Below are 25868 nucleotides of genomic sequence, written 5' to 3'. Positions count from 1 at the left end.
AACACCTCCAGGGACGGTGACTCCACCACCTCCCTGGGCAGCCCATTCCAATGCCAATCACTCTCTCTGGCAAGAACTTCCTCCTAACATCCAGCCTATACCTACCCTGGCACAACTTGAGACTGTGTCCCCATATCCCTAAGCACTGGATCCAAATGACCCTTAAACACATCCAGAATTGGTGACCCAACCACCTCCCTGGGCAGCTCATTCCAGTGCCTGACAACTCTCTCCATGAAATTTTTTTCCTAATATCCAGTCTAAACCTACCCTGTCTCAGCTTGAGGCTGTTCCCCCTTGTTCTGTCTCCAATTACCTGTGAGAAGAGACCAGCAACCTTTCCACAAGTTGCAGACAGCAGTGAGGTCTCTTCTTAGCCTCCTCTTTTTCAGACTGAACAGCCCCAACTGCCTCAGTCGCTCCTCATAAGGTTTGTCCTCTAGGCCCTTCACCAGTGTCGTTGCCCTCCTCTGGACCCACTCCAGCACCTCCATGTCTCTCTTGTATTGTGGTGCCCAAAGCTGAGCACAATACTCGAGGTGCAGCCTCACCAAAACCAGCATGTGTATATTATGGTACACATGCTTACTTTAGGCACACCCAGCAAGAAGTACATGTGCCACAAGTTTGTACTACAGCTCTAGTAGGAGGTCAAAGTTTTTCCAGTCCCAAATAAATCAATGGCACTGTTAAGTGAAATGCTGGCCCCAGTGACACTTCCTGCTTCTCTACGTGGAGTAAGGTGGGCAGACAACTGCCTGTGTGTGCTAGTTTGAAGCAAACTAGAATGTTTTGGTAAAAGAACTAGATAATGGGCAGTGGAATGAAAAACAATTGTGTCTCCTTCTCTCACAGTCCTGCTGAGAGTTCTGGGAAGAAGAAGGAAAACATTTGATAGCATTCTCCATTTTGTTTTTCATTCTGCCTTTGCCTTCAGACCTAGTCACATCTCATTAACCTTGCTGCCACTAACCTTGCTCCCTAACCTCTTGTGCTAGTTAGAAGCAAGCTAGAATGTTTTGGTAAAAGAACTAGATAACGGGCAGTGAAATGAAAACAACTGATGTCAACTTCTCTCACAGTCTCGCTGAGAGCTCTGGGAAGAAGTAAACTTTCTCCATTTTTGTCTTTCACTTCTGCCTTTGCCTTCAGACCTGGTCACATCTCATTAACCTTGTTGCCACTAACCTTGCTCCCTAACCTCTTGGCTGCACCTCTCTTCTTTCTGAGACCTGGGGTAAGGTTGAGAGGGCAAGGGGAGGTGTTGGGGTGGTTTGAGAGCCCCTCCTGGGGACTCAGGTTTCTGGGAGGGCAGTTGTGCTTCTGTATTGTTTATCCTTTGTATATTTCTGTATATAACTGTATATATATTGTAAATAGCTGCTTGTATATTTGCTGCTGTAAAATAAATAGAATCATAGAATAGAATAGAATAGAATCATAGAATCAACCAGGTTGGAAGAGACCTCCAAGATCATCCACTCCAACCTATCACCCTGCCCTATCCAGTCAACTAGACCATGGCACTAAGTGCCTCATCCAGTCTTTTCTTGAAGACCCCCAGGGACGGTGCCTCCACCACCTCCCTGGGCAGCCCATTCCAATGGGAAATCACTCTCTCTGTGAAGAACTTCTTCCTAATATTCCCAGAGGCCATCTGAGTTAGCTGGGGCAATTCCAAAAGTGGGGGGGGGGGGGGCAGGTAAGAGCCCAAACCATCACACTGTGGTTTGTGGGCTGAGACCTGGCACTACCTCAACCCTCCTGAGATATGAGAAACAATATATTCTCTTTCGTGATGTGAAATGTGTTCTCAGGCACAGGAGGAGTTTTGTCTGGCAGGCAGAAGCACCCAGCAAAAGGAGAAGGCTGGCCAGTACGGCTCCTGTTTGTATGCTCAATTTATATTCTTGCCTTGCCGAACTCTGAGCCACAGCTTCACCCTCACCTCACTGCAGTCCTGCAGCTGTGCAGACATACATGCCCTACTGCATGAGCAAGGAAGAGACACATTTTTAATAAGTTGTTCTGACATTTCTGCACTATGGCATTTGTATTTATTACAGCAGACCATCACTGTGCACATTGCAAATCAATAAAGTGAATGTGAAGCCTTTCGTAGCACTCAAAGCCTTGTCCATTACTGTAATATCCAGTTGTTTACAGTGCAGTAATGAGGCACTTGTAGGCCTCACTCAAATATGGCTTTCATTCTCCAGCGTGATCAAATGCCAACATGCTGTACAATGCTTCCTTTGTGGATCAGCTATATCCTGATTTAGCCTTGGATAACACTACAGAAGTCAATGGGGTTGTAGTTCACTCACATCATCGGGTAAAGATAAATTAAGTCAAACCTCAGACCCAAGCAGTTTCCTGAATTATGGAAGTATGGGCTCTGATCCCTGTCTATAAGGAAGATGAATTTAAAGAGGAGAGAGGAAACACAAGGAGAAAGGGAGTGTGGTAAGAGGAAAACCATGCCAGCTCAGCCAGGCATTGGAACCTTCCATAAGAGAGGTCTCGAATATAGCTCGAAAATCTATTTCACAGCTTCTGACTGGAACAAAGTGTGGTGGTTTGGGTGTTCCCTGCCCCCTCACATTTTGGAAGTCACCCAGACTAGACTCAGCTCTGGAAATTTGAATGAAGCTTATATTTACAGCTTAGCACAACATATAAGCAGATATTCACAGTATATACAATTATACACAGAAATATACAAGGTACAAGGTAATATGGAAATACAACTCCCCTCTCAGAAACCTGAGTCCCCAAGAGGGGGCTAAAGATACCAGATTGATCTGCCCAAAGGAAGAATGGAAATGGTTTCACCTTCATAGAGGCTTTGATGTTTGAGAAGTGTCAGTAACAGAGTAGGAGAGCAGATCTCTAAACCATTATAAGTACTCCTGAGAAAACAAAAAAAAAGAAGCTGAAGGACACTGGACAAAGAAGCAGTTTTGCTGGAGTGGTCCTTGCTTCAGTTTTGCTGTTTTGTTGTGACAGAGCAGTCAGGTTTTCACCAGGTTATGGCTTTTGCACGTGCAGTGAATCACAGCATCACAGAATGTTAGAGGCTGGAAGGGACCTCCAGAAATCATTGAGTCCAACCCCTCTGCCAAAAGCAGGATCACCCAGGGTAGTCGTGATGGTTTGGGTGTTCCCCGCCCCCCCACACTTTAGAAATCACCCAGACTAGTCTCATCTGGCTCTGGGAATATAAATGAAGCTATTTATTTACAGCTAGCACAATATACAAGCAGATAGTTACAGTATATACAGTTATAGACAGAAATATACCAAGTAAAAGATAATACAGAAACACAACTCCCATCTCAGAAACCTGAGTCCCCAGGAGGGGCTCTCAACCACCCCTGCACCTTCACCCCTGCCCCTCTCAACCTTACCCCAGTCCTAAAAAAGAACAGAGGTTCAGCCAAGAGGTTAAGAAGCAAAGGTGAGTGGAAGGTGAGGTTAGGGAGTAAGATGTTGCTCAGCCAGCAGCCCGAGGCAGAGTGCGACAAAAAGGGGAGAGTGTTATCTAGTGTTTTCCCTTCTTCTTCAGCAAGACTCTGAGGGGAGTAGACATCACCACTGTTTTCCTTTCACAGCCTATGATCTAGTTCTTTGCACCAAAACATTCTACCCTGCTTCAAACTAGCACAGTAGTCCACACAGGAATGCATCCAGATGGATTTGAGCTCTGTGGTAAAGGGTTGGACTTGATGATCTGTGAGGTCTCTTCCAATCCTAATAATACTGTGATACTGTGATAGTCTCCAGAGAAGGAGACTGCACAACATCTCTGGGCAGCCTGTTCCTCAACTCCTTCACCCTCACTGTAAAGAAGTTTCTCCTCACGTTGAGGTGAAACATTCTGTGTTCAAGTTTGCATCCATCGTTCCTTGTCTTATTACTGCACATTACCAAAGAGATTGGCCCCATTCATTTGACACCCAGCCCTTGGAAGATACTTCCATGACAGTATGCCATTTGGTCTATGCAGATTGATTTTATATGTAGACCAACCTAAGCCACCCAAACCACATAGATGATTTTGTTTAGATTTTCTTTTGGAGCTAAATAATTCTATATTCGCTGATTTGTGCATGCTCTGCATCCCTGCTATCTGTGCAGCACCTAAGCAGCAGGGCTGGTATATCTAATAGATCTAAGATATCCAGCATCCTAGTCAGAAGGGCAGAAAGAACCTCAAACCCTGTCCAGGTTAAAACACTGAGTAGAAAGAAGATGTGACCAGGTAGGTAGCCTTCAGTTGTTGAACTTCTTTCAGCTTCATGGAACTGCTACAGAGCACATAGGTATAGACTGATATACTTTACTCCCAGCACACTTATGATAGCTGAAGCTCTGACAGCACAAGTCTTGGTCGAGAACACGCAAAATCAGCCCTGGAGTAGAAAGGTAGACTGCCACAGTGAGTGAGTAGCACTTACATAACAGCAGGCCATGCAGAAGCCTGAGTTGTAGGTTATTGTAATCATTGCTCTCATGCAGAGTAGAGAGAGTGAAGACAAGACTTGTCTAACCACTGACACACTAAGTAGGTAGCTACAGCAGCAATGCCAGAGCTTCAGCGACAGCTTCCATCAATCACGTCAGCTCCTTGTCCAAAACAAAAGCATTTCTCAGAAGTCTAGCTACAAAGAGATGCCTTTCCAAATTGTTTCAGAATACTTAAAAGGAAATGCTAGTTTAGCTGAGATGGCTCTCTTTGCTCTCTTTAACTCCTTTTGGCTTTATTTGCTAATCAGCATATTACAGTAAGTATTTTATTTTAGCCAGCTTTGAAAGATGTAGTTTTGGAATCCCTTACATTTTTTTGGTCATACAGCAGCTCTTAACAAGCTTCTTCTAACTGGTATCTGAAGTGAAACTTACTTCAGCCACTGTAAAAGCTAGGTTCTGAATGTGAGGGCTTGGTTCCATCAGATGGGAAGCAGCAAAGCACCTGGTTAATGGGCTCCCCATGTAATGCCCACCCTGACTTGGTATGAGTAGATCAGAAGGATCATTACTGTTGTGCTGCTCTGTTTCACAAATCCATTCTTCTCTTGTGTGTACAAATAGGAAGCTTCCTCTCTACCACTCCAGAAATATTTAATAACAGGGATCATTCACATTACTGCAATGTAATTAGTCCTGCAAGAAGTGCAGGAGCATTTAGTAGTCTGTTAGATGAACAGAAAGAATAATCACACTGCATAGACACCTTTTCTTTTTAAACACAGCTACAGAAATACATACTTTGCCCTGGCAGGTTGTGGGGAAGCAGAGACATTTGGTAAAGTCCACAGAGAAGTGTTTGACTTACAGGAAGATGAAAATAACCAAAATTTGTAAGTATCCTGAAAAAGGGACAAATGTGTTGCAGCAGTTGAACAAAGTGCTTATTCTAATCCTTATAAATATGCACCACATGTACCTTTTATAACTGTTATGTTTAGCAGTATTTAGGCAGCAGTGCTGAAGGCTTTGTCAGCTATGCTTCAACAGATCCATAAAAGTACCTTCCATTTAAAGAAAGAGGATTTCACAGTAATGGGCAAAATTGTAAGTGCTGTCAATGGCTACATTTCATCCCATTGATTTACACTGTGCATATCTGAGTCACATATGCTGCAGACATGCCACATTCAGCCCAAAACAACAGGATTCCACAAAAGAAATGAACTAGCAAAATCCACTAATTCTCAGTGTAGTGGCTCTCTCCGTGGAAAGCTCACAGCCAGGTTAGGATGATGTCAACAGTGCAAAAGCAAGTGGAAATTAGGAAACTACAAGTCTTCTATGATTCAAATGATGCCCTAAAACTCTCAGGTTAAAGTATACCTACTTAATCAGCAGGTATTCAGCTTTAGTGCAGAACACTGTTGAAAAGAGGCCTTGGGCTGGGACAGCCTCTAAGCACAGCTAAGCAGAGGGCATTTCAAGATGAAACTTGCAGATTGAGCTGGTTGGCACAGTCAGCAAATCACTGCCAAAACCTAACTGTTTCTGTTTGCTGGAGCTTGTTCTTGCCCTGGCTGAATTGTCTGTAGGGAGGGAGAAAGCACTGGATGGGTTATAACCTGAACCAAGTAAGTGAAGTGCAGCAAGGTGGAGTGCCGTTTGGCACATCACGCCTGTGTGATGATAAACAGCTTCTATTTGGCACCACAGAACTGGTGACTGCTCAGCATCTTGGCATACCGACTTTCTTTTTCCTTCCCTCTGGAAACTCTTTGTGTAACAACGTGTTAAAAAGTTCAGTGTCTCTGGGAGGACTTAATAACTTAGGGTTGGACTCTGCATGTGAGAAGTCAGGTTTGTTACATGCTTCATTTGGACTTTGTTATGATCTTCACAATCAATTATAAAGGGCAGTGCCCTAGCAAACACATGCTCCATCTAAACTGTGCTAGCAGCAGTAACTCAGGAGGCAGAGGTTTGGTTTGCCTTGCCATTCACAGCAAAGATCAGATGCAGATACTGCATGTTCTTTTCTTACCTATTTCATATTAGTCTCCAGAAGTTATATTTCCATTCCTGCAGTACTTTAAATAAAGGCATAACCTGGTGCTACAGGAAAGATATTTTTTGTTCTTGTTTTCTCTCCCTCTCAAACAGAGCTTCAGCCTGTGAACCCATGTGAAGTAAATTCACACATCTCCCCCCCAGATGCAATATTAGGACAAGCAGAATGAGATTTTTTTTGATCACTCATAAGAGCTTAAAAATTCACCTTAGAAATGGGTGGATTATTTGAAGCATGCACTGCACAACAAACTTTTCCACAAACCAAAAGCATTGTAACAATGGGACTGAAAATACTTTCAGCACAACTGAAATCTTTGGTGTAAGAGAGATTTGAAAAAGTTGGCTTGGATTTAAAAAAAAAAATAGACTAGAAGCCTAAGCAGACAAGAGGTTAACTCTAAGCACAGAGCAGGACAAAGGAGCCTGAGCAAGGTCAGAGGAAGGTAAAACCTCCATGCAGCGTGGCAAAGAACCATGCTGTTTGAGTCCCAAAGGCAATACAGATGCACCAGTGCACATGTTAATAAGTTTCATCTCAGCAAAAACTATTAACGTGGGCACAGCCTCCTGCTACACCAATTATTCTGCTTTGAGCATCGCTTTAGCTTCTTCAAGGTGCTCCACTGCAAACACAACATATGCCCGCTGTTCCTGTTCCTAGTACAGCTGCTTTGCTAGCAAATAAATCTGATGCATGCAAAAAAATAAATGGACGTGGCTTAGCTGTGGCTTGACCTTGCTTCCAGTGCTTGCTCCCAGATCTGTAACAGCTTGGACTGTGTCTGAGAAGCTCCCCAGGACATGTTTGCATTAACTTGTTGAGGGCAATGGAGGATATATATTGGGAATGTTAGGAGGGATACTTCCAAGGCTTGCAAAGCAGGGGACTGGTAGACAGCTGTTTGCAAACAGAGGCTGCTCATCGTAACCCTCACACTGTCATATGTGGTCAGCCATGGCTGACATTGGATTTATTCTGTGTGCTGAAGGCCTAGAAGCCAGGACCTGCCAAGCAAGGACAGCACTGGCACTTGCTCCACCTGCCAGCTGCTCCTTGGATCTAACCTGTTGCTGCCACAGGAATGAGTTTGCCTGCAGGCTTAGGCAGCTGCTGCCTTGCTCAAATACAAAACTTGCTTTGGGGCACATCTGCCCCCAAAATGGTTTGTGTAAACTGTCTCCCACTGTGCCTCCCATGTTTCTGCCCTCTCCCTCATATCTTTCGTAGTGTCAGCCCAGGGATTTGTTGTAAGGTTCTGGAAGTTTCCAGGAAAAGGGCTGAAGAAGAACCAGAAGAAGAGTTTCCAGAAGAAGGGCTGAAATGAAGAAAGCATATCATGTCCATTGCCACTGAAAAGTGCTGATCTTCTTCTGCACCAGTGGCCCATGGAAGCTGCCTGGGGAGATAAGAGATGCACCCAGGGAAGAACATAATTTCTGAGGCCAAAGAAAATAAAGCTTTAATCATAATTATAAGGTTATTGAATGACATTGCAAGAAGTCACTGGGAACTTTCCAGTGTCTTTCACTTCAGACTTATTTTAACTGAGCTAATATCAAGTGAGTTTTCTGTGAATTATAAGGCTTGCTCAGGGGACAATTACATCCCTTTGATGTGTTTTATGCTGATGTGATTGATATATATACCAACCTTAACCTCTTAATGCAGGGCTTTTGGCACAGTTCAGGAACCAATTCTCCTGGTCCCACTCGATATGTAATAGCCAGTATTAAGGGGTTTTATTCTTGCACAAAGGGGCAGATGCAGAAGCAGTTCTTAGATGCCTGAAATTAGATTTTGGCACTGAAATGTAGATCCTCTTGGAGGTTGATCATTTTTGTACAGCCTCTGAATTTCATGGGAAGAGAAACAGGGAAGCAGCAGGAGCAACAAATGGTTGCTGCATTGGACAGGGTGGGGAGCTCAGATAACAGGTAAGTCCAGTAGCAGCTCTTCTTCTAACAGATACTGTGAATTTGTCTCATCTCTGTTGCAATCCATTTCATCCTGTCATATGCAGAGAAAGCTGGCTGAAAACAAGCTAAAAACCCCAGCCAGCCCTGAGAGGGCACAGTGTGAAGTTAGGATCAGGGTGTAGACTGAAAAATGAGAAAAATAGACACAACTACACATGTCCTGAGATGCTGCTGAAGCATAAGGAGTATCCTCTGGGTTATGGGTTTAGCTGAGGCACAATACTGACAGGACTGTTCAAAACAGGCTCAGTGTTTAGAGAACTCAGCAAGAGCAATTGTAAAATATATGGGCATAGAAGGACACATATTTCACTTTTCCTGGAAAAGACATCTTCTGCACCCCAGTACATAGCTCCTATCCTTGTTTTTACCACATGTTAATGCCTAGACAGAACAGCTGCAAACCAGGACCCCATCATGCAAAGTACAAAGCTCCACCCTTTGCTTGAGCACAGACAGAGGTGCACAACACTCAAAACCCAGGCATGCTCTGCATGCACTTGGACCAGCCAGCAGTATGAGCTGGCACAAAGTTGTGCAGCATTGTCTCATGCTATGAATTGTTCCTCCTATTTTCTGTGACTTTTTCAGTTGGTGATCTCTGGTGAAGTATTCTGCCTGTTGAGTTTTAGCTTCGTTGAGCCCTTTCTCTTTGGCCATCCTTAAATGAAAAGCTAGGTTAGCTTTTGCTTCTAATTGATTAACTCTCCAGGACCCTGTGGGTTACAGTGCTACAGGTCTTTTTCCCTCAGGCCCTAGACTGACAAGGAAAGAGCAGCTTATATATCTGCTCTGCTTGGGATATATATGGTCTTCTGTCTCTCTCAGAAGCTGCACTGATATGCATAAATCCAGGAGAACAAGCCCACATGGTGTAATTCAATGACAAGATCTTCTTGAGTATGTTTGAAGAATCAAGGAAATTAATTCAGGTTTCCAAAAAAAAAAAGCCTGAAATATTGCAAACCAGCAAGGAGGTCTTGTCAAAGACACAGGCCAGCAGGAGGCTTCCCAGCTCCTCCTGCACCGCTCCAGCCCTTAGTGCCTTCCTGTGCTTTGTGGGCTATGCTGGTTCCTCTTACAGAAAGTCTCTCTGGTTACTTGTGCCAGAAGAACACAGGCATTTTCACTTATTTTTCCTTCCAAACTACTACAGGACTGATTCCAGCCTTCAGACTTAGTAGAATTATTGCCATTGACTTCAGGCATGAAGTCACATCCAAAACAGGTATGGAAAACTATGTCAGCCTGAACATGACTGTGTTCAGGTGGCCAGTGCTGGGCAGGGCTTGGAAGGATGTACTGTAATGGTTCTTTACTGACAGCAAAGTCAATGCATCTGTTATGATGGCAATGCTGGTAAGAATTCCTCCAAAACTACCTATTATTTTGCAACCAACAGCAGTTCAAATATACCCAATGAGCAACATTTCAGAAAGGGTGCTGTTCTTTCCCACAGTCTGTGGAGCAAAGGGGAGAGGAATAAATTCAACACTTCTTCAGACTCTGCAGTGGTGCTGGTCAAGTCTGTTAGGTAATGAAAAATGCATCCTGGTGTTTAGCTTGCAGGGGGGAAAAAGGTGTTAATGCTGCCTGTGGCAGAAAAGAAGTACACATCCAAACAGCATGTTCAGGAAATTCTCACAGGAAAGAGCGTTCTACTCAGAGGACATGCATGGACCTAGAATGGCAAAGGAAGGTAAGGAGAGCAGCACAGCGGAGTCCAGGAAATCTGGAAATGGTCTGGGTCCATGGGGATATAGATCTGGATAGGAAATGGTATGCAGATTGAATGACAGTGCAAAAAGGGAGCAGGCATCCTCTGCTGCATGCTTGCTTTGTCTTGAAGGGGATAGTTTCTTTCTCCATCCTGTCTAGTGACACACCATGGTTGGAAGCAGAGTTAGAAGGCATTAACTCATGTGGCCCCATGCCTGGGCAACAGTGAAGATCACTCTAGTTGGCTTGGTAAGCAAATGGAGGTGCTGCACATTTTTGGCTGGGCTGCATGCCTGGTTTACAGCTCTCCCTGGAGCCAAAAGCAGCTGCTTAAGGAAGCTTAAGTTTGCAAGAAAAGTACAGAAACTGCTAGATATTGAAAGGAGCAGTGAGGAGATGAGAAAAAATATTAACAGGAGAAATGAAAGCTGGTCTAATAACTAAAGTACTTATAACCACAGTACAGTATTCTGATCTGGGTGCTAGTTCCTACTGTCTGCCACCCATTTTCTTATGTCTTAAGGCAAATCATTTTGGATACCAGCATCTGAAATATTTAAGCATTTCCTGAGCCTTCAAACCTCAGTTTCTCTTCTGTAAAGGAATAATACTACTTTATCACCTTTCCAACTTGCAAGATGAAAATGATGAGTTTTGTCAGGATGGGTATGACATGGGTATGGGATGAGAAAACTAGCAAATACTTTACTGAGAAGCACATGTGCCTTAAATACATATGAGCACTGGGTGTGTGGAGTCTTGCTGGGCTGGGGTGAGTGCCATGCAGAACTCATGTCCACCAGCACCATGTGTGGAGGAGCTGCCATAACACAGGAGATTTGCAAGTCACATGGCTCCACAGTAACATTCTTATCCACACAAGTCCTTGCTGTACCTGCAGTGTTCCCTACAGGAATGCACAATTCATTCACATCCCAGCCCTGTGTGCAACAATTTTTTTCATGGAGAAAAGGCCCAAGACAGAAATGAGAATAGAAACATAAAGCCAAAGTAAAAATAAAGGCCACTTGGAGCAATGGCCTGGATCAGGAACAGTGTGGCCAGTAGGACAAGGGAGGTTATTCCTCCCCTGTACTCTGCACTGGTCAGTACTAGAGTACTGTGTCCAGTTCTGGGCTCCTCAATTCAAGAAAGATGTTGAGGTGCTGGAAGGTGCCCAGGGAAGGGTGACAAAGCTGGTGAGGGGCCTGGAACACAAACCCTATGGGGAGAGGCTGAGGGAGCTGGGGTTGTTTAGCCTGGAGAAGAGGAGGCTCAGGGGTGACCTCATTGCTGTCTACAGCTACCTGAAGGGAGGTTGTAGCCAGGTGGGGGTTGGTCTCTTCTCCCAGGCAATCAGCAACAGAACAAGGGGACACAGGCTCAAGTTGTGCCAGGGGAGGTCTAGGCTGGATGTTAGGAGGAAGTTCTTCCCAGAGAGAGTGATTGGCATTGGAATGGGCTGCCCAGGGAGGTGGTGGAGTCACCATCCCTGGAGGTGTTCAAGGAAAGCCTGGCTGAGGCACTTAGTGCCATGGTCTAGTTGATTGGCTAGGGCTGGGTGCTAGGTTGTACTGGCTGATCTTGGAGGTCTCTTCCAACCTGGTTGATTCTATGATTCTATGAATGACATGGTGGGGAAGGATGGTTGTGTATTCCTTCCCTACTGCCACGTGCAGGACTAGCAAGGACTCCTGCAATCCATCAGTGGTCTCACCTCCCTGTGCCTCAACAGCTCAGAGAATGAAATCTTGATAGAGAAACTTTCATGAATAAGAGCAGGCAACATGAAAAAAAATAGAAGCGTTTGTTTTCTCCTGGCTTTTTAACACAGACCAAGCTGAAGATGGCTGCAGAATTGAGCAGCTGGCTGTGATTTGTGCTTGTGGACTCACACAGCAGCACGAGGTTGGAGGAAGAGAAAGCAAGGGGATGTAAGGAGGAAACAGAGTTAAAACACATCAGGAGAAACACATATTAGGCAAGAAGGGAAAGTGAGCATGCCTGTAGTGAGTGAGCCTGTAGCTGTTGAAAGGGGCATGTGCAAGACAGAGAGAAAGTAGATGAGGGACCTGCCAGCAGCAAGTGTGAAGATGAACACCCAGTAGTGACAATGATGTTCTGGCCAATCAATGATGCTTGATGCATGGGGGACAGGGTAGATGTCATCATTCTACAAAAACGTATACAAGCAAAACCAAAGCCATCTTTTTAAAATGAACAGGAAAGAGAAACGGCAGGGGGAAAGCAAAATATTTGTGAAATGATTTAAACAAAGAGAAGGAAACCCAAAGATTGTATTTTTTCCCAAGCAATATGATGTGCCGTATAGTTTACGAGGGAAGAGAGGGGAAGAAAAAATCAATCCGTGGCAATATCTGATGTGCCTCTGTGTAATAAACTGCTCTGCAATTATATGAACAAGGTGGTGGTGGTGGTGGTGACGAGAGGTAGGGGATTTTAGTGTCTCCAAATGTGCTGGGTTTGTATCATCCTGTCACCAGTTGTTCAATATTGTGATGCCGGACAATTTCCAGTGTTTTTCCCAGTAGGTCAGTGAACTTATTTTCTTATCAAGCCTTAAGGCAGGTGCAGACATGAGGAAGGCATTTGCCTTTGTTTTTCTCCTTCAGCCCAGCCCAGTAGCTCCTTAGTATGCAGGGCCAGTGATTCAACCACACAAGTTTCCTCCTCCCAGTATTTTCTTTGCAAGGATTGCAGTGGAAAGCACAACGGGGAGAAGTTCTGCCTCTCCCCATAAATGTGAATGAGAGCAATGTCTGATACCTGTTACAAAAGGTGGCATTTTAATTACCGCACCTACTGCAGCAGGCGCACTCCCTCGCCTGTGTGCGCACACAGTCACACAAACACACACACACACACAGAGGCACACATGCCCCCCTTGCACCTCTCCCCCCTTCCCAGGCATGGAGAAGGTCTTCCCCCTCCAATCCCTTCTTTGCCTTTATGCAACCCGGGGAACACGGGCTGATTGGAAAGGTCTCTTTCCTTGATAACAACAATTCAATGCGCCTTGACATTTTAATAGCCTGCCGTCCTAGTGAACACAATCGAGCTGAGCAGTGAAGCAAAAATCATTAGGTAAGCAAGATAATCTAAACGAAAAATCAGTCTCCACTGCCTTCCCACATCTGGGGCACATCTGGGCAGAGACGACCCTTTCCAGCCTGCTTCTAAGCGGCAATCCTCTCTTGGGAAGGCTGTCAGGAGATAGAGGGGCACCCACGGATTTATTGTTGGGGGAAATCCATCTCCTCCTGCTCCCCCTTCCCTCCCCACCCCTCCCACTTGCAAACTCTTTCCTTTTGCCCCCGAAATAGGAATGAGATGCTGACTTTGCAAGCCATTCGCTTTATGAATATGACCCTCAAAGGGAAGAAACCCTCTCACAAGCCCAGAACTATGTTATCATCGTTATTAAGGAGCTTAAAAAGAAGCCGGGAAGAGGAGACACCAGTGGAATTGCAGCCTGATTGTGATTGATGTGTTCCTATTAGCTCCTCAGTGTTATCTCTCTGGATGGCAAGAACAGCCAGTGGCTTGTAACACAACAGATTACCTGAGTTTTCAGCCCTAGACGGATGTTTAAATAAAATATAGTCCCTTTTAGCGAGAAGCTCATTTTCTCTCCGAGGCTCCCAGACTATTTCATGTCAGCTGTGATTCGCCGTGACTCTCCTCAGTAAACATGTCTTATCATTAATAATTCTTTACAAGCACAATTTCATGGAGTCTTTTTTTGTATGTGCACATGGAGGGAGGAGGAGGGGTGCACACGCAAATATCGGTCTCAGCCTCATCTCGACACAGTTTGGGAACCCAAGGTGCTTCTCTTCAGAATTTCACCTGCCTTGCCAAAAATGATTGATTACCCCTAGCAGACTGGGTGTCCAGCTATACCCAACAAATGACTTTGGCCCCTAACAACAGGCCTTGGCCAGATAGAAATCAATATTTCACCATTAAAATCTATCAAAGAAGAGTTAAGGCACCATCTGTCCCTGCCGCCTTTCCATGGTGTGTGAACATTAAATCCGACACTTGTAGTACATGAGTAATCAATATATAGTAGTTCACAGATCATTTGTGGTCCCCTTTTAGCAGTGATGGATGCTTGGAATAGTTGTGATTCATTTTGTCACACCATTAAACAAGATTCTGTCCAGTTCCTTCCTGATTTCATTTAGAGGATCATTCTTCACAGTTCATAAGAGAGAAACGGTTTTACCAATCTGCTTCTATTTCAATAAGTCACTTTATAGAGATTTTGTGTCCTGCAGACTGTAAAAATTCTAGAGAGATAGTACAAACATACCTCTAAAACTATTCACTGCATGACATATGCATAAAGTGTGAAAAACTGAATGTAAATATGTTTACCTCTTTATCTACAAATATTGGGTTTAACCCTCCTCTTGCTAGAGGGGTCTTAAGGCAGAGGTGCATGGAAACACAGCCTTGCGTAGGGCAGATACAGTCAAGTTTAGAAGTGGGCTGCAATTAAAAGCATGAATAACACAACTGCAAACTCAGTGACAGAAATCAAAATGGAGGTGCCTCAGTGAAATAAAGACCTTGTTTATATCTACTGATATTCACCTATTTTTCTTCTGAAATGGTTTGTTTTATACTGACAATAAATGTGGAATTGCTAAGCATGGTTAAATGGCCACAAAGAAACAGCTTCTGCCTCTTTTTTTTTTACTTCTCTTACAATTGCTGTTATTATGCAGACTTCTTTCTTTCTGGAGGAAGGGGGACAATTACATATTAATGTTCTGTAGAATATTAATCTCAGAAAAGACCTGCTCTTTCAGTCTCCAAGTCATTCAATCAGATCCTCAGACAACGGTGCAATTGGGCACCATAATGGAGTTTCTCAGTTTTAAACACTTCAGAAATTAGCCCTGTTTGTATTTCCCCTGACTGCACTAAGAGATCCAAATAACATAAGCAGCAGACCTGAATGCAGAGACAAAGTCAGAGGAAGCAGTGAAGGATCTGTCAGAAGACATCTTCCAAAACCCACATTCTACATCAATTTCCCTGATTAAAGCCAATAAATAGCAGAGATCTACACAACTGGCAGTGCTAGCCTGTCCTCTGTGGAGTGCTTTATGCAGTACATTAAATTCAGGTGGATAGTCTATAACCCAAACACTTTTAAGGTTCCTGTTTGGCAGCTGGAACACTGACCAACTAAAGGCAGCACCAAAGGAGAAAGAAGGCAGAAGTCTACCCTTGGATGAGGTCCCACCAAAGCCTTCTTGGCAGTAGACCAAATCTCACAGACGTTTAATTCAGGTATTCCTCCAGGGAGAATCTATTGACTAGAATGTAAACTATCCCAAACTGAGGTTCCCCATGCTGTATGTGGTTGTATTGCAGCAGCATCCTGTGGCTCCAGGCATGTGGGAAGAGACACAAGAAGAGAGGAGTCCTGTCTTCTTCAGAGGGCTGTGTGGAGCTCACTAGGAGCAGGAAATGCAGTAAGCTACTGTGTTCATACTCGTGCAAAGAAAGGCACTGGGCCAGTATCTTAATGATAAAACAATACAGATGACTTGTGCTGGTGAGGCAGAGTCACTGGAGAGGAAATCTGCAGTGATGAATCTCTGGGGCCAGACCTGGCTTTGTCACTGCTCCTGGGTGGTGGGACTCCGGTACTCAAAACTGCTCCAAGCAGGAAAAAATGTCCACTTGCAGCTGGGCCACTATCCCAGGAAAACTGTACGTGGCAGTGCATGGGAGAGAGCAAGGCAGTTGTGCCCAGGAACCTGGCTCTGAGACATTGGTTTAGGCTGCAGTTCTACCTTTAATGTCTCCCTTTACAGACCTATCATTCAATAATTCCATAAGAAGAGCTGTGCTCCTGGGACGTAGCAAATGTAAAGAACTATTGCTAAAATGAGCTACTCTAAAGAAAAACAGGCCCAGAACTTCAGCATAAATCAATTCTCCACCTAGACTTCAGTGAAGACATGCTGTTCTGCACACACAGAAGCTCCTGTCCCTTATGTTTAGGTTTACCGTATTTCAGAGGACAGAGAGGGCAAAATACTGACTGTTTTCCAGAAGAAACACATTGAATCATCATATGGAAGTGGTTCCTAACTTCAGCCATACATTTGGCATTCTGGCACAGGAGCCTGCTGAAGGAACCATGGCTCTCCTATTATCACTGAACAACTCTACAGGTTCAATGCAGAAATGAAAGAGAACAGAGACAGAAAAGAAATCCAGTATGAAATCTGTGTTATTACTATTGAAAACACTGCCTAGGGAAAAGAAGAAAAAATGAACACATGAATCATCTCTACTCTTCAGACATTATGCAGAGCACCTCCCCCCCCCCCCCCCCCCCCCCGTTTAGCTGAACCTCTAATACCTGTAAGCAGATACACATATTGATTTTTTGCTAATAAACTGCAGAGCTGTGATTCCCTTATTATAAATCTTTTCCTAAGCACAAAAGTGAGCAAAGGGAGGGAGAAGGGGTTGTAGGATAACAAGACTAATCAGGACTTCACCATCAAAGCAAATACATCCAATTAACAGCTATTAAAGAAGAATTTTATGGCACTGTGCACAGTGAAGGCCATTACATCCAGTGGAATTAATCTTAATTATTTGTACCTGTGTACATACATGCAAAGGAAAGCAACTCACATTAATCTACATTAAACTTAATACACAGTTGGTGTATTATCTTCTGAGTCACAACTGACTGCTGGTTTCTGCACATGTAACTCCAATGCTACCTTCAGTACTTAAAGTGCAGGGTGGTTAAAGACACAATTTGCTCCATACAGAGCAACTCAGCAGTTAAAATCTTTCCCGTGCTTTAAAAAGAACAAAACCCAGCAAAACCCAAACCAGATAGGCAGATATTACCTTTTCAGAGTTTCTCTTAAAAAAATAAATAAAAAGACACTAAAAAAAGCCCAGAAGAAGTATACAGATTTATTATCCAGCTTAAAGGCAAACCGAACACATATAAATCCATGGCTTTCCTGGGGTTTAAATAATAGCAATTACTACCCCCAAAATATTGCATTTCATGCACTGTGGACAATATTGTTAAAACCACCAGCAATAGTTTGGACTGTGGGGATTTTTTTTCCAGGTTTCTACTGAAGTTGACAGTAAATTACATTGGTTGTTTATTCACTTGGTTTGCATTATTTGATGGGGCTAGCTGTAGAGGTCTCCACTGAGGTAACAATAATGAGCAATGTACTGTTTGTTTCAAATCTCTGCCTAATGAATGCAGACACAGACAAACACTTTGGATTCCAAAATAGAGCTAACCACAAAACAGGGTTCCAGGTGGTCTTCCCTCCTAGTGCATTGTTCAAGGGTACTTTCCTTATCCAGAAACTGCTTTCCTGAGGATTCCAAAATAGAACTAAACACAAAACAGGGTTCCAGGTAGTCTTCCCTCCTAGTGCATTGTTCAAGGGTACTTTCCTTATCCAGAAACTGCTTTCCTGAGGATTCCAAAATAGAGCTAACCACAAAACAGGGTTCCAAGTGGTCTTCCTCCTAGTGCATTGTTCAAGGGTACTTTCCTTATCCAGAAACTGCTTTCCTGAGGATTCCAAAATAGAGCTAACCACAAAACAGGGTTCCAAGTGGTCTTCCTCCTAGTGCATTGTTCAAGGGTACTTTCCTTATCCAGAAACTGCTTTCCTGAGGATTCCAAAATAGAGCTAACCACAAAACAGGGTTCCAGGTGGTCTTCCCTCCTAGTGCATTGCTCAAGGGTACTTTCCTTATCCAGAAACTGCTTCTAAGTTCTGAGAAGCAAAAAAAAACCAAAAAGCAATACAAACTCCAAAAAACTCAACAAAAACACCCAAAACGAAACAGAAAAAAAACCAAGGAAATAAACCACCAAAAAAAAAGAATCCAAACAAACAAACAAAACCCCCACACACAGAGAAAAGTTATGGCCATTATGCCCAGCAAAAGCACTTCTGATGTTGTGGTGATTTCATATATGTTTCCAACTAGCAGTGGGTTTACATGATCCTGACTGTGCAGATGTCAGCAAGTCCTAGTTTCATTCCAGGTCTCAAGAGAGGATCCCTCAAAATGTTATGCACTTTAGTAAGCACATGCCTGCCCCTTGTCCTTTGCAGAAGCATAACCACTGGATTTTATCTGTTTTTTAATATATGTTAATTAACCTTCTGTAGCTATCAAGATTTTAAAATCCCACTGAGACACTATACAAAATATTTCTCTTAGGGCTAATCATAGCTGGCAGCAGTTAAAGTCCTTTTCATGCCAACATTTGCAGATGTGTCAAAATATTCATCAAAATACCATCATGCACTCCCCTTGTTATTAATGAGAAAATTTGCCTAACATTTCTAACTACAAATCTCTGGTAGTGAAACTGGTAGATTCATGAAGAATCTAAAGAAAAAAGCTTGAGAACATCTCATGCAGTTAGGCTACTTTCATTCCTTCAACAGCATTTAATCTTTTTCAGTGGTTTAGGAGATACTACATTTCACCTTACTTCTTCAGTATTGATGTGTGTTTATTGGATATTACATCATTATGGTGAGAGAGGTGAAGGCAATTTTGGCATTGCCACAGCCCAAAATGGCACTAGGTGGCATGGAGAAGTGAACTTTAGGGATAAAGTCTCCTGATTCAGGCCATGGCAGCACTCAGGAGGCAGAGTAAGCAGCTGGTTACAACACTTCTACCACCCTCTTGCAAGCAGCATTGTCCAGGTAGCTTGGATACTCCTTCTAGCAGTATCTGACAAACAGCCATGGCCCTAGAGAGTGCTTCCAGTGATGACAGAAGGAGGATTTGTTTTGTGTGCGTGTGCTTTATCAGGGCCATGCAGAAAGTGCAGAGAGCTCAGCCTTGATCCTGCCTGTGGAGCTGAGCTGGAAGCTCTGAGCAGGGAGAAGCAGGCCACCAAAATGGGCTTCCCGCCACCTCCAGATCCCAAGCACACTGGCAACACTGGTGGCAGCTTGGCCATTATGGCTGAAGTGATTTTTTCTGCCCAGGCTGCTCCTGGTCTAGCTGCAAGCAAACCTGCAGAGAACACACAATGCTCCTGAGCCACTGTGCAGTCTGGCATTTCAGTAGGAAATCAAATTCTGATGTCAGTGGTAGATTTTGCACTGTCAGGGAATATCAAGAGGGGTGGTATCACTGCATTTGCTTTAATTCAGATGCTTACTGAAGTCTGAAGTGACTGTTCTTTACTCTGCCTGTGTAACAGACCTGAGGCTTTCCCCCCAAGCCCACTCTGCTTTCTCCTGTCTTTGCACATTAACCATAAATCCAGATCATGTTGCCTTTGGGTTTCATCACCAGGAAAGGGTGACAATATAAGCACAAAACCCTCAAAAGTCTCCCAGCCCATGGGCATCCAAGCAGCAAGTAAACTAAATTGTGAAGTTCCTGGAAGGTGGGAAGCACAGAAGATTAATGGGGATGAAAGGAGACGAACTTGGAAGAAAAAATGGGAGAGTCACCTGCCAAAGACTGATGTGCTCTTAATTACCTGGGTGACTCTTTTTGAAAGGATATTAGAAAATATACTGTCTCTCACTGTAAAACAGTAAGATCAGAGACTCTGAGAAAGCCCCCATGAAGGAAAGAAAGCTGGAGGCAGATAAGTATGCATCTGTACAAATACTATCATTAGCTCCATTTCTGAGGCCTGTAAAGTACAACAGAGATGTCTGTTCAGGCAAAAAGTTGTTAGCAAGCCTCAAACCACCAAATAAGCAGATGGGGGCGGAGAAAAGATTTGTATACAAAGCTGTGTCTTTGTGAGTAAAGAAAAAAAAAAAAAAAGCCATAAATGGATGTTTCTGAAAATATCTCAATCCTGAAAGATTAGCTTCAGCAGAAGTGTCACTGAAGAAACCATTTGCATGTTGAAGAGGTTGCCTGGCAAGGGTTTTCTTCCCCTCATTATTATTTTCTACTTAGATTGCTAAGAAAAGATCTCTCAGGAGAAATGACAGTAGGATCTTAAAAATAGTTCCAAATCTGCCATTAAAAATTCAACACAGATATTGTCTAAGCCATCTGTACTCATGTCATTTTGATGCCATCACGTTGAACATGCTGAGACCCTCTACTGAGCTTGTTTTCAATGTTAAGCACTCGCTTAAGTATCTCACTGAGTTAGATTGCCAAAGAATAGGGTGGTGCTCAGGGAGCAGCTACCAGGATTTCTACAGCACCAACTGCTACTACAGTACAGCAAACAGGCTGTGTCCACATTATGAAATAAAACAGGAGAAGGAATTGCACTGCAACTAGAAGTGGTGATCCAGAAGGGTTATCACAAAAAGCCCCACCAGTAAAAGTGAAAAGTGAGTGGACTTAAACTGTATGTATCCTATGCTTTTCCTTTGTGCTATGACAGATGTTGTTATACTGTGACCATCACTGTTGTGTTTCACACCTTTCTGAAATAAAGCTAATCATTTCTACCATATTTTGTTTTGCTTTATTTTTCTTTTATCTTCTCCCCTCTGGAAGCTGAGTGTTTCCTGCACAACTGTGTTCTCTCCTCATCTAATGTTTCTCTCCTTGCTATTTCCCCCTTTCACAGCTTATCCCATCAAAGGCCTCCAGTGGTCCATTCACCTCCCCTGAAATTGCTATTTCTCACCTCATGGGATCTGAAGAACCTAGATAGAGCACTCTCCTCCTCAAAACAGGAATGGCAACAGCCAGCACACTTTATAGGCTATTGCTCTATTACATGGCTTGCATACTAGGTATTTTTCTGCTGTGATTTGTGTTCCTGGACAATCATAGAATCATAGAATGAGTCAGGGTTGGAAGGGACCATAAGAATCATCTAGCTCCAAACCCCTGCCACGGGCAGGGACACCCTACTCTAGATCAGACTAGCCAGAGCCTCCCCCAGCCTGGCCTTAAACATCTCCAAGGATGGGGCCTCAACCACCTCCTTGGGCAACCCATTCCAGCGTCCAATGGCAAATGTACAAACCCTTCAATGGGAAAAGCACACCCTCGATCTATACCTGTAGTGTCATATCCATCTAGAGCATAAACTTGGTTGATCCCCATCATGCAGAGTAGGATACAACACTCTGCTGGGGTGCAGATGTTTGTTCAGACTTACATTTGTATTATTTACTAAAAAAAAAAAGTTATTTGAATACACTCTGTGAGAAGGAAGGAAGCAACCAGAAACCTGTGTTAAATTATGAACGTCTACATATGGAGGAAAGTGAGTAAAATATCGACATTGGTTAAGAACTCTTGTAATTCATCTTATTGTGCAGAATATAAATGGAGGTTGGTAAAATCTCAGTCCAAGTGAAGCCAGTGCAACACTCCTACCGACTCCTTAAGATACGCAGCAGGAGCCATAATTTTAGTTGGATAGGAAACACTGCAAAGATTTATTGTATCCTAAATTCTCCATCTCTATAGCCTCTAAGTACTGCTCAAATAATATGACTCATTGTTCCTCTTGACCTTCCCCCGGGGAGATCAGAGAATGCACCATGAAATGGTTTCTTTTGCCACCAGCTGTATTTTGGGGTGGAGCTGCTGCACATCCTATTTGTTTCTGCAAGAGAGAAAGCAAGTCGAAAATGTCTGCGCCTTGTACCTGAAGGGCAGGTAATTGTGCCTTTGATGGCCATCCATTCCCAGAGGAGTTCTCTTCCCAGGCTCAGGCCAGCCCTGCAAACACCCATCCTTGCAAAGAAAGAGCCAAGAGGCTGCCTGGAAATTAGTTCCAGCATGCCTGAGGCATGGGGTGAGCAGGCAGTGCCTCCATCTCCAGGCTTGAGCCAGTCTGTCACATGCCCTGGTCACAAACCACTGAGCACTTTCAAGTCTCAGACCTGTTTAATAACGTCAGTGAGCACATAAAACCTTCCTGTGGTACAACAGAATAATTAAACATCCATCAGTGCTGCTGAACTTGCCAACATAACAATACCAGCTACCGCATGCCAAAACAATAAAATAGCTGTTGCCATGAGCAGCCAAATGTAATTTGAGCTCTTCAGTTGCTTCCAGTTATTTACAAGCGTTGCATTTCACAAACAGGCCACCTCTTTTGTAGCATTCTCTAGGAAAGCTGGGTATTATATTGGCATAATAGCCTTCTTCAGGGAGAGCATTTTGTTTTAATAAAATGTGTGCCACCATATTTAATCAATCAGATTGATTGACATCAGCGCTAGCTGTGTCTCCCAGCAGATGCTGCTGCTACCTCATTCTTATTCCAGTTTCATTTCTCAATCAAATCCATGTGTTAAAAAAAAAAACAACAAAAACCACAACCCAACAACCCACCATAATGTGCTGCCGACATAATGTAATAAAACTTCAACTGAAATGCACACCACCACAACTGAAACTGATAAGTCAAAGCATGGGGGAAGCCAGCTTTAGCAAAATCATTTTTGACACGAAAATATGAAAGTTTTACAGTTCAGATATGCCTAGACAAACCTTACCATGAAGGCAGAAGTTTTATGAGTGTTAAAAAACAAAATCCTGCAGAAAGAAACCTTTCTAAAAGTTGCTGGGCTTCTAGCTGGATCCCAGCATTTTGTAACCTTTGGAGTTTGCAAGTTGGATTTAAGCATTGGTTGCCCAAGTGAGATGGATTACAACTTTTACGGGAAGAGCTCAGGTGTCTGTGTTGAGGTGAACACTGGTTAGCAGTGATGCATAGCTCTGTGTCAAAGGCTGAACTAGCAGGTTTGGAAGTTAATGATTCATATAAGCATAGAGGGGATCCTAATTGTTAGATGTCACACACAGGATGGAACCACTCTCAACTCTATTAAAGTTCATTCTCCATAATCTGCACACCTTATGCTACCTACAAGGTACGTATAATGCACAGAGCAGTTGAGTTGCCTTTACTGTACTTACAGGAGCTGATTTCAGACCACTGAAGTGGAGATCTCTCTTGATACAGATGGGACCTTCAAATTCCTGTGGAGGTTACATCTCAAACCCCCAGTGTAGGTTACTTCAGCTTGCCAGCAGTCCCTGAAAGCCAGGTGGGGATTAAAGGTAACATCCAACTGCTTAACAGATTTTATACCATGTGCATGATGTTTTCATGTGTAATTACTGAGGGAGGTCTGAGATGAGGTCCAGACTGGTTTTCTAAGGCTCCACAATAAATTACTTCCCCTTCATTTATTTTATACTTCTCCCACTGATTATATGATAGGAAACACATGCCTTGAATTCACGTGCCACCAATTCCCATACTTCTGTTAAAAGGGAGAACAGAGGTTTTAATCTGTGAAAATGCCTGGTGCTTCAGAATGCCTTTTTTCCTCTGTCACTGATTTTCACTAAATGCAATCCTGCTGGACAGTGCTTTGAACAGCCTGTATAGCAGCTGTTGTTACACGAAGAGCAGGAGAGGGGGAAATTTTAGGCTGCAAAGAAATTGCTATAGCTGATTTTTTTCCCACCCATTTCTTTAGGCAGAATGCAAAAATGGGCAATATATAAATACAAATAACACATGAGGAAATTGTAAATTTCAAATAGTATCTACCTCTCAACCACTTGTTTTTTATCTAATCAGAACACAGTGAGACCAGATGGAAGGTGAGCTGAGAGACATCCCAGCAGCAGCACCACAGCCCGTGCTTATCTATGCCAGATATCTACCTGAGATCCCTCCTTTATTCCCACTGGATTCAGAATATCATGCCACTAATTCAGACCATTTTGCTCAGAAATAACATGCTTCCAAAGGAAGGGCAAATGTTTGGGGATGCTCCAGTTTCACAACACATGGACAAGCACACATAGACTCCACTCTCTTCACAGAGACAGTGATTTGCCATTGGAATGGGCTGCCCAGGGAGGTGGTGGAGTCACCATGCCTGGAGGTGTTCAAGAAGAGACTGGATGAGGCACTTAGTGCCATGGTGTAGTTGACTGGATAGGGCTGGGTGATAGTTTGGACTGGATTATCTTGGAGTTCTCTTCCAACCTAGTTGATTCTATGATTCATAAAATAGAGGTGAGGATGGTGGTAGGTTAGACACAAGCTGATATCAAACCCAGAGCCAAGACTGTTGGGATCTGACCACTTGATAATTGAGATGGGCTGGTATTTTCCCTTGGCTATGAGTGGTGCTAACCACCAAGAGTATGGCATCAAAACACCTCTGGAAAACAGAGGCAGTGAAGCCCAACAGTGCCAGACCTGCCATCCCACCACTGCTTTCCTTCTCCTCCTACACCTTCCTAGAGTGTGGCTGGGGCACCTTGCCCACCCAGTACAGCAAATCCACATAGGCAGTCTTGAAATCCACTCTAAATGGAAAGAGCCATGGTAATGTTTCAGTTTTTGGAAACACAAGTTCAGTCCATGGAATTTAGCAAGCAGAAAAGTCAACAATAGGTTATCTATTGTCTACACATAATACAGGGAAGGGAACTTCTGACAGTAGAGGGCTCTTTAAGCTAACACACTGGGGTACAAAGGTTTCTAGTAGCTGCACACTGAAGCTAAATGCACTTGGATTACAAATGAGCTAAAATTTATTAGTGATGAAAAATAAACTAATCCCCAGGACTTCCTTGCTTTAGAAGTGAGCTGCATTCCATAGCTCTCAACAGCAGGTTATGTAAGGCTGGAAACAAAGAGGTAGCTCCAGTTGGACTGTAAATATTATTTTAATGTAAATTAAACACACTTTTTAATAGAAATAAACCTGCTTAAACATTAATTTGATAGCATGTGAAGCTGTAATAAAATTTATGATTACTGTTATCTTGGAATAACTCAGATATGTAAAATAATACCATGACTTCAGTCTGATAGAAGTGGTTTAAATTCCATAATCTATGGATTTTTAACATAAAATCTTAAGGAAGCAACCTGAACTTCTCAAAAGACCTCAGACTGTGAGATTTTTTAAATAAAAACTTGCAAGGCATCAACTGCCTTTTATATATATATATAAAAGTTTAAAAGGCCTCAGGAGTTGATTGTTCATTATTCACTCCCAGTGTATTTGAGAACCCCTAGGATCTAGGAGGGTCTCAACCTGCCTTTTTGCACAAGGAGCATCTTCATAGAATTGTAGAATCACAGAGTCAGACAGGGTTGGAAGGGACCACAAGGATCATCTAGTTCCAAAACCCCTGCCAGGGGCACAGACACCTTACCCTACATCAGGCTGCCCACAGCCCCGTTCAGCCTGGCCTTAAACACCTCCAGGGATGGGGCCTCAACCACCTCCCTGGGCAACCCATTCCAGCCTCTCACCACTCTGATGCTGAGCAACTTCCTCCTCACATCCAGTCTGAAGCATGCCCATCCCTGCCCATGGACAGATATGAATTGTGCAGCTGGCTCATACTAAACATTATTTTGTACTAAAGGGTTTGGTTTCTCTCATCCAAAGCATCTCTCAGATGTTTTTATTGCTTCATCCAGTTGTTACAGCTCAGCATTTTTATCAGTAGACTGTTTGGGAGTTAGAATCATAGAATCACAGAATCATAGAATCAGTGAGGGTTAGAAGGGACCACAAGGATCATCTAATTCCAACCCCCCTGCCATGCTCAGGGACACC

The 25868-nt window shown here is 43.4% G+C and overlaps 1 long non-coding RNA gene across 1 annotated transcript in view; it reads right to left on the bottom strand.

The window, feature by feature from the left end:
- LOC135187600 (uncharacterized) overlaps positions 1–23391 on the bottom strand; it is a 48545-nt gene extending 25154 nt beyond the window's left edge. Inside the window, exon 1 of the long non-coding RNA XR_010307383.1 lies at positions 23188–23391. This is a non-coding gene — a long non-coding RNA (uncharacterized LOC135187600). The remainder of the gene's footprint in view (positions 1–23187) is intronic.
- Between the last annotated feature and the right edge of the window lie 2477 nt (positions 23392–25868).

The sequence above is a fragment of the Pogoniulus pusillus genome, chromosome 2 (assembly GCF_015220805.1).
Source record: "Pogoniulus pusillus isolate bPogPus1 chromosome 2, bPogPus1.pri, whole genome shotgun sequence".
NCBI classification, from domain to species: domain Eukaryota; kingdom Metazoa; phylum Chordata; class Aves; order Piciformes; family Lybiidae; genus Pogoniulus; species Pogoniulus pusillus.
The sequence above is the reverse complement of the archived record's forward strand: the minus strand, read 5'-3'. Positions and strand labels throughout refer to the sequence as shown.